A 7,498-nucleotide genomic window follows, 5' to 3' on the forward strand; every position below is an offset into this window, starting at 1 on the left:
TTCTTGTTTATTTAGGATTGGTTGGTTGTTGTCCGCATACAAGGTTGCTGTTGGGGCTGGTCTGTAGATGTTACCAGCTTCTTTGAGCTTCTTGTGCAGATTAAAATTGTCATGTTTTTTAATTAGTTCTTAAATCTCTGCGCATTGTTCTTCCATCCACTTTTCTTTTGCCTGTCAGATTGCTTCTCTGATCTTCTGTTGCATTTGTTTGTACTTCTCCATGTTGTTGTTTTTGTACATTCTTCGTTTTCTCATTAGATCGAGAATATATTGTGTCATACATCGTTGTTTCTTTTTCGGTGACTGGTGTCCCAGCATGACTTCTGTTGTTTCTGTGATGCATTGTTTGAACGAGCGCCAGTACTCCTGAACATCTGCTGTTTCTGTTGTTATTGAGCAGATGCTATCGTTGAGATGTTGCTGTACTTGTCTTTTATTGGTGCTGTTCTTCAGTTTCTCCAGGTCTGCTCGTCTCGTCTTTGTACATTGTATTGATCGCAATTTGAGTCTTATTGTAGCTGTTACTGGGTTGTGATCTGACGATATATCGGCTCCAGGGTAGGTTTTTGCTGTAAGCACACTGGACTTAAACCTGATGTTAATTAGGATATAATCAATTTGATTCCTGACGATGTTGTTGTCGGAGTCTTGCGGCGAGGTCCATGTGTACAGTCGTCGAGGTGGTAATTGGAACCACGTGTTAGCAATACTGAAACGTTCTTCTTGGCAGAATTGAACCAGTCTGTCGCCTCGTCCATTCCTTGTTCCTAGTCCGTGCTCTCCGACAATGTTCTGCATTCGACCATGTCCGACCTTGGCGTTGAAGTCGCCAAGGATTATGGTGATGTCTTGTTTCTTCAGCGGCTTCAGCGTGTCGGTTAGTTGCTCATAGAACGATTCGATTTCATGATCTTGTTTGTCTGCTGTTGGAGCATAAACCTGTAAAATGTTCACGTTGACTTTGTTGCCTGCTAATTGTAGTAGTGCTATTCGTTCTGATACTGGGGTAAAGTTGATGACTTTATTTGCTAATTTCTTGTGTACTATAAAGGCGACACCGTATGTTTGTTTGGTGTTTTCTTCTCCTCTGGAGCAGAAGATGTGGTGTTCGCTCGATATAATCTTTTTTGTTCCAGGCCATTTAGTTTCGCTTAGACCAATTATGTTGATTTTAAGTCGATCCATTTCTTGTAATACATTGGCTAGTTTTCCTGCTTGAAGTAAGCTTCGAACGTTCCAAGTTGCTACTTTGAAAGGGTTCTTTGACGCAAGCTCGGAGATTCTTAGCACCCCTGTCCCATTTAAGGGATGCCGATACTCAGGGCCTTTGTTGATTTTGCTTGTCATTGAAGTTTTCAAGGGAGTTTGTTTGGCGGCTGAGGCTGACCACTCGGTACAGCCTACTTGGACTTGGATCTTGAGCGGCGAGGGATTGCTTCCTCGCCTCCTGAAACCTGTCAACGACAGTGTTTACTGCGTCACCGAACAGGCCAGAAGGTGAGAGCGGCGCATCCAGGAGAAACGACTTATCCCTCTCTTTTATTCCAGATAAGTTCAGCCATATGTAACCTTTGGCTAAATTATTAACTCCGACTACGCCACCTAGGTTACCTCTCAACCCAGGAAAGTAAATAATAAAAAATTACCACTAAAAGGAAATTTAAACCAAATGAATTACCACAATGAGAAGGACCCTGCTGGTTCGGTTTGCATCAAAGACAGAGACGTGACTTACAAAAGTACAATATTTATTGCTCACAGGAAAATTATTTAATTAAAAACCTCTAATAGGTCTCATTCACAGTTTACCAATTAGTTACCCACATTAAACAAGAGACCACAATTAGCTCACTTTCACAGAAAGGACAACCCACACAGCAAACCTGTGAGAAAACAATATTTAAAGCCGGTGACACCCAAAAATAAAACAAATACAAAAAGAAGGAAAATACACTCCCCCCTTCGGTTAAGCTTCACTATCGCAGTTCTTGCGGTGGTCAAATAGAGGCAAACTGGCAATTAGATTTATAAACAGCAAACAAACCAGAGAACAAAAAGAAAAGAAATGACAAACAGTCACAATGAAATTGCACTTCCAGTAGGGGCTAATGGCAATTAGATTTACCAAAAACAAACAATCAAAACAAGAAAAAAAGAAAAAGAAAATTACACGGTCACAATGACATTGCACTTCCTCCTTAAAACTAATATTTAAGATCGTTCAAGTGGCGCTAAATAGACTCCGCTACCAGCATAGTAATTGGATATAACAGCTCCCAGAGCGCAGTAGCATGACCTTTCATATGCGAGCAGAGCTCACAACGAGCGTGGTCGGAACCGTAGTCCAAAGCACTCCGCGTCAGTCGGGCGAACGGGACAGCGAATCAATTTCACCAATGGTAGTATTAAAAGAGAACAGCAGCTAGCGCTCCTGGGCCGCACCTATAATAAAAACATGAATAGGCTACATTATTTTCAATTGAGTTAACCCCCGAAGAGGAAACCGATCATAATGTTTCTTACCTCGTAGGGGAATTAAGTTAAAGCGAACGTTATACTCCCTGCACTTGCCACTTCACGCACACACCTTCCTGATGACAAACATGGGCTATATTTAGATCATAATAATCTGCGACTGAAAAGGACAATAAATCAAACCGCTCACCAGAAGATGCAAAGCAAAATACACCGGTATCCTATTTCTGGGCACCACACAGAGAGGAATCACAATGCTCCGCTTAAACAGGCTTTTTATCATGCCCTAGAACCTAACGCACCATCTATAATTGTGCCGCACAGGTGTTCTCACTATCAGGCTGCAGTTCAACGCCAGTAGGCGTGCCTTGCCAATTAAAATATACGCAACCACTTAGAGTTACCCCATTCCACTGAACCAAAACAAACACTCCAGATTATCCACCTGTCACATTCTACCCCCTGGTTTTAAATCCGGCGACCCGACGATATTAGCTCCAGGGCCTAAAAAGAGTGGGAAAATTGTTACTAACAGTTACTTGAGAATTCACAAGACCTCCTCCGCCCCCCATTGTCTCTGGCAAATGATGGACATTGGAATGGTAGCCTGCAGTTGTTCGGGTGGTCCGACGTAATGGTGCTCCTACCGTAATAGCGGTATCTTCAGAGGTCACAGAGGGATCACTAGGCAAATGACCATGGACCAGAGGAGGCTCAAGAACTGTACTAGATGATGTGGAGGCACCCTCAAGAGGTTGAGGCAGAAGAGGGACACCACGTGGGGGTGAATGAACAGTGAAGGGTACCGTCGTCGGGGGAGGGACTTCTTGCTCTGACGGCACCACCAGCCAGGTATCCAGTGCATCATCCTCCCCAGAGTCCTCCGATGATTGATCAGACTCGACAAGGAAAGAATTAAAGGGTTCTGCCACATTCTGGCCGGTCGGTTGGACTCTTAGCAGAGTACGGTGCACGTGTCTAACTTTCTTCAAATCCTCAACAGGAGCAATAGTATACACTGACCCCCCAGGTGTCGGGGCTCGCAGCACTTTATAAGGAACAGAACTCCAGCAATCTTGGATCTTTGCCCGGCCTCGCACACAAAGGTCCCGCAAATACACCAGCTGACCTTGACTCAAAGGCTCATCCTGTACTCTCCGATCATGTCGCTCTTTCCTACAGTCCGCTGCAGCCTTCATGCGACTTCTAGCTCCATCAAAGGCCACCTGAAGTCTTGCTTGGTGATCATTAATCCAATCGTGGACACTGCCGTGAGTCGGTGCATCAATTCTGCCCAAGAGGAAATCAACAGGCAACTGTGGGTCTTGCCCAAACATTAAGAAATATGGGGATTCACCTGTAGACTGGTGTGGAGTAGTGTTATACGAAAAAACCACTTGAGGGAGATAGGCTGCCCAGTTCTTCTTCTTACAGGAAGGCAGAGTACGCAGCAGATTGTGCAGCATGCGATTGAATCGCTCACATTGGCCATTTCCAGTAGGATGGGCTGGGGTGGTCCGACTCCGTTCAATGCCATACAAGGCACACAACTGTTGGATAAGAGTGCTTTCAAAATTCCTCCCCTGGTCCGAGTGGATGCGACCAGGAACTCCAAACTTGTAGAACCATTCATTCGCCAAAACCGTTGCCACCGTAGATGCTCTCTGGTCACGGGTAGGCACAGCTTGGGTGTACTTGGAAAACACATCTGTCAGCACGAGAACATTCTCCATTCCATCCTGGGATGGCTCAATCAAAGTGAAGTCGATGGCCAGAATTTGGTTAGGCCTTGAAGCCAACAAATGACCCATATATGTCTGCACTCGAGGGAAGACATCCTTAGCAACAGTACATCGTTCACATTGCTGGCACCAACGTTTCACATCCTCACTCATACCTGGCCAGAAACACCTTTGTCGCACCAGCTCGGTTGTACGCTCCACTCCCTGATGGCCGTGCTCATCATGAAGCTGCTGCATCACCATAGTCTTTAACGATGTCGGGAGCAACAGTTGAAGGAAGGCCTCACCGCCCTGGGGATGGTAACACTGACGATACACTACGCCATCCTTCACCTGTAAACGCTTCCACTGTTTCAGGAGTTTACCCGCATCTGCACACAGCTCTCGCCGCTCCTCAGGTGAAGGGTATTTCCCTCTTTTCCATAACTTCAGGAATACTCCCAATGCTGCATCTGCTTCCTGTAGCCTGTGTAAATCCGTAGAAGAATAGCCAGGGAAAGCGGTAATGGATGCTTGTACCCCTCTCATGGGTCTAATAGAAGCGACTTGTTGGAGAGGCTCTGGCAGGGAACTTCCTGGAATCATAGCCTCAAGCACAGGTCCAGCGGGATGCTGTCGCGAGAGGGCATCAGCGTTACGATTACTCCGTCCAGAGCGATACTTGATGCTGAAGTCAAAAGCGGCGAGTTGGGCAGCCCATCTCTGTTCTAAAGCGCCGAGTTTAGCGGTATTGAGGTAACTCAGGGGATTATTGTCCGTATATACCACACACTTGTGTCCAAGTAAATACTCACGGAACTTCTCGCTCATTGCCCATTTAAGGGCAAGAAATTCAAGTTTCATGGAACTATAATTGGACATGTTCCTCTCCGAAGGCCTTAAGCCGCGACTCGCATAGGCTACTGGTCGAACTCTGCCCTCCTGTTCCTGTGACAGGACGGCTCCCAATCCGCTATAACTGGCATCCACTTCTAAAATGAATGGCAAGGAGAAGTCAGCATAAGCCAGCACTGGAGCACTCACCAACCGTTGCTTCAGCGTATCAAAGCTCTGCTGACACTCCTCTGTCCAGGCCTCCTTGCAAGAACGGGCTGGGCCCTTCCGGTTAGCTCCAGTCAGGTCAGCTACCAGGCGATGAAGTGGGGCAGCCATTTTGGCAAAAGACTCCACGAATCGCCTGTAATAGCTTGCGAAGCCCAGAAATGACCGAAGTTCTGAAACCTGCTGGGGGGGCTGCCAATTAGCAACTGCCTCAATTTTCTTTGGATCAGTAGCCACTCCTTGGGCAGTAATCAAATGCCCCAGGTAGTTCACCTCAGACTGAAGAAACGAGCACTTCTCCAATTTGGCCTTTAATCCCTCTTGTTGTAGACGCTTCAGGACCACCTCCAGCCGTTGCAAATGTTCAGACACGGTGGAGGAAAAGACAATAACATCGTCCAAATACAGCAACAACGATTGGAAATGTTGCGAGCCAAACATACGCTCCATCAATCTCTGAAATGTGCTAGGTGCATTGCACAGGCCGAAGGCCATCCTATTCCACTCATATAGCCCAAAAGGTGTGCAGAAGGCAGTCTTCGGTCTGTCCTTTTCAACCACAGGGACCTGATTGTAGCCACTAGCAAGGTCCATTGTGGTGAACCACCTGGCACCTGCAAGAGCATCCAAGGATTCCTCAATTCTTGGTAAAGGAAACGAATCCTTTCTGGTCTTGCTGTTAAGTTGACGATAGTCAACACACAGTCGCAGGCTACCATCCTTTTTCTTCACCAGGACAATGGGAGAAGCATAGGGGCTGCTACTTTCTCTTATAATCTTAGTTTCCAACAACTGATTGATGTGAGCCTTAACGGCCTCATATTCTGATGGAGGAATGCGTCTATACCGCTGCCTAACAGGAACCTCATCAATTAAGGGAATCTCATGTGTGATCAACGTAGTACAGCCCAGATCACTATCATGCGTCGAAAACACAGAAGAATACCTGGACAATAAAGCCCTGACTTGACACTGTTCTTCAGGGGTCATCGGAGACAGATCAAGAGAATCTATCTTGTCTTGTAGAAGACCTACAGTCATTTGGGAAGATACGGTGGCCTGCAAGCGCAAGGGAACATCCTCTACACCTTGGGTTAAACTCACCACAGTTACAGGGCTGATAGTACCAAGAACCGTTCGTGCATAAAGGTTAACATCCACTACTCCCACATTAATGACTGGAACATAAACCTGTCCACGAACTACCCTAACAATGGCAGGGGAAGTCAAAAGACCGGCTGCTAGCCCACCACCAGAAGGCTCAAATACTACAGTCGATCCAGTATGCTGCTGGGAACAAGTCGCCGGAATAAACTTCAGGGTGCCACCTGGTACACAAATACACCTGCCCCCTCGAACCCGTACGCGAGCTGAAGAGTCCAAAGGGGCCTGAACTTGAGCTTGATGACACTTTTGTAAGGCTTGTTGCCAAGAGTCAGGGGCATGCTGCACTAAAGCGGTTTCAAAAAGAGTCGGTCCATACTGCCCAAACAATTCGTGGTAACATTCTCGAATGACATTCATGCCCAAAATACCGGAGACCTTAGTAGGAGTACCTGAAGAATCTTTAACTATGAGCACCCCACGTTTAGGAATCACTTTGCCAAAAACTTCCACATCCAACTCTAAATAGCCTATATATGGAATATCTAGACCATTGGCCGCCTTAAGCTGCAACCAGTGACATGAGTGGAGTTTTTCCGCACCCCACGGTTCAAAGTTCTGCAAATAAAAACTTTCCGTCACCGTTGACACCATTGAACCGGTGTCTAACAAGCAGGGAACTAACACCCCACCCACACTAACCGTCACATGGGGGCATGGTGATAATAACGGGGCCATGTGCTCTACCGGGGGAAAAACAGTATCTGAGCCAAACACATAACCTTCTGAACTGTGGCTCGGGAGCACAGAAGATTCTAGTTTTCCTGAAAGGTAACAGTGGACTGGGATCTTGGCACTACTGGCTGAGGGTGACGTGAAGGGGGGGGATTAACCCTCGGTGACAAACTTTGGGAACTACATTCACGGGCAAAATGACCAGGCTGTTGGCACTTCCTACAGATAACTGAACCCCTATTAAAGGGCGTTGGGGAAAAAGGGAGACTTCTTGGGGCATTTTGAAGCAAAGTCATATTACGGGTTAACTGATCAAGCTGTTCTTGTTGCTTTTTGAGCATCTCTTTTAGCTCCGATAATTCAGAGTTTGTGGAAGCTGGCGCAGCCCCATAAACCCCATA

This window comes from Scardinius erythrophthalmus (genome assembly GCF_964197995.2).
Source record: "Scardinius erythrophthalmus genome assembly, chromosome: 1".
Taxonomy (NCBI): Eukaryota; Metazoa; Chordata; class Actinopteri; order Cypriniformes; family Leuciscidae; genus Scardinius; species Scardinius erythrophthalmus.